Here is a 2,185-nt window from a genome sequence, read left to right as displayed (position 1 = left end):
CATTGATTTTTACCACACTCTAGCTCCTCCAATACTCCAGTGGTTGATAGAGATGTGCTTGAATCATTATGTGATATCAGCAGGTTGGCAGAGATATCTGCCCTAGGTCAACTATGGCACAACAGCAACACAGCTCGGATGGTGGCAAAATTTGCCATTTACCTAACCTAGTCGTCAGCTCCAAGTAAATTCATCATTGCTTCCTCCAGTAGTTAAACCACAGTACCCATACTTGTAGTAGTCATCTCTGGCTGCATTTATGGGGTACCGTTGGTCAGCAGACTGGACACGAGTAATTCACCTTCGAAATCCCCTCTTCAATCCCAATATTATATGGTTACTCCGTAAATCCAGACAAGAAAGCAGATATAACTAAATTGGGAAAATAGAAAATTATGCAGTGCAAATGAAGAGAATCTAAATGGCTCTTGCTCTGCCTTGTGGTTTGTTGGATCCTTCTCTACAAACTAAGTCAATCCAATTTATATAATATAAATTTGAAATGAATCAAAATAGGTCTCCTCAATTCTAAAAAAGAATGGATTCTCTAGAGATCATAAATGATGCATATTATAGAAAAGTAGACTTGAATGTTACTGACGAAATATAGAGCAAGTCTCTTTCCATTTGATGTTCAAATACTCCTTAATCTTTGATGTTACACGGAGAAGATGAAGACTAGTTTCAAGTACAAAATGCCCCAAAAAGAGGGAAGCACGTCTCCAAACCCTCGTGGGTGGATATTTAAACACTATGCAGCCAGGCTTGGTAATCTTCACCATTCAAAAATGCATTCTCAAGAATCTGCAATTCGATTGCCCAATACAAGTATACATGCCACACCAGCAACTAGTGGAGGGATGAAGTAACTGTTAAACCTTAGACACGACTTATCAATCGCTTCCCCATTTTCTCTTGACACTCTCTTTAGCTGAGACTTCAACATAAACACCATTGTTTAATGCACTTGGAAAATCAGAAGGGCCATCCACAGATGCGTTTCTCAAGATTTTTGATGATATCAAAGTTAGCCCGTTTCTTGTCCCTCGCAAAGCATATAGCAAAGGATTGAAGATGACAGCAAGGATCAAGTCACCTTTTGCAACTACGAGATACTGTACTGTACATGTAAAATAGCATCTTAAGAAAAAGGGAGAGAGCAATTAATCACACACAACAACATTTGAAAAACTCAAGAATTGAATAGGGAAAACCTTACCATGGCAATAATACCCAGGACAGCAAGACTAGTTTGCTGTGCTTCTGGCCAAAAGTTGTCACCGCTGGCGCTGGACCAGCCAAATCGTCCACCCCATCAAAACCAACCTCCCCCACCAGAATCTCCCCCTCCACCTGCTTCCTCCCTCCTCTTAATTTCCTTGTTCCATTTCTCAAATTCATCTTTCTTTCCACCAAGAGCACTTTCTAAAGCTTTTTTAGCTCGTTCATGCAGCCACGAATAAGACAAAGCTAATTTATACCTACAAATACATTTAACGCTCAACGTTGCTTCAAAATTCTTTACAATAACTATAGCTTAATCAGTAAACAGAATATTCTAAACTTCTAAGATAAACTAGATCCCATTTAAATAAACAACCAGCTAACCTTCATTCATTCCAACTCAATAAAAATACTGCAATTAACAAGCACACTACCTCGTAACCCCCATCCTCCCCAATTAAGCAGACAGCAATTCTCTTGGAAGCTCAAAAACCAACTTAAACCACCTTATCACGTTCCACATCCACCATTCAAACCCACAACTTTCAATCACCCCAAAATCCAAACATGGGTTTTGATTTCCAAAACAAAAAACCTCAAAGCTTCAATCTTTCTCACTGTCTGATCAAACTTTCCTTCATTTACATCCAAACAAACAAAACCCAGTAACAAATTTCTCAAAAAGTGATAAAATAAAGCATCAAGGAGCAAACTTTTTTTGTTACCTCCCTGCCACTGCCTGAGACGAGACAAGAAATTACAGCGGAGTTCTTGCTGCAAAGTGGCCCATCTTTTCTTTCCATCTTGCTTGTGGGTCTGGTTGTAGAATAGCGTACCATTTGATTCGGGTCGGGTTGAGGAATGTAGAGGGTTTATGCTAAGAACCTGTGCCATGATGGTGGTGTGTTCCCCCTCTGCTGACAGCTTGAGAGACAATCAGGTGATGGGGTTGGAGTCTCAC

At 40.0% G+C, this 2,185-nt stretch overlaps 1 pseudogene; it reads right to left on the bottom strand.

The window, feature by feature from the left end:
- Positions 1 to 593: 593 nt before the first annotated feature.
- On the bottom strand, positions 594 to 2,185 carry LOC133689056 (uncharacterized; annotated as a pseudogene).

The sequence above is a fragment of the Populus nigra genome, chromosome 3 (assembly GCF_951802175.1).
Source record: "Populus nigra chromosome 3, ddPopNigr1.1, whole genome shotgun sequence".
Classification (NCBI taxonomy): Eukaryota; Viridiplantae; Streptophyta; class Magnoliopsida; order Malpighiales; family Salicaceae; genus Populus; species Populus nigra.
This window is presented reverse-complemented; position numbering and strand designations above follow the sequence as displayed.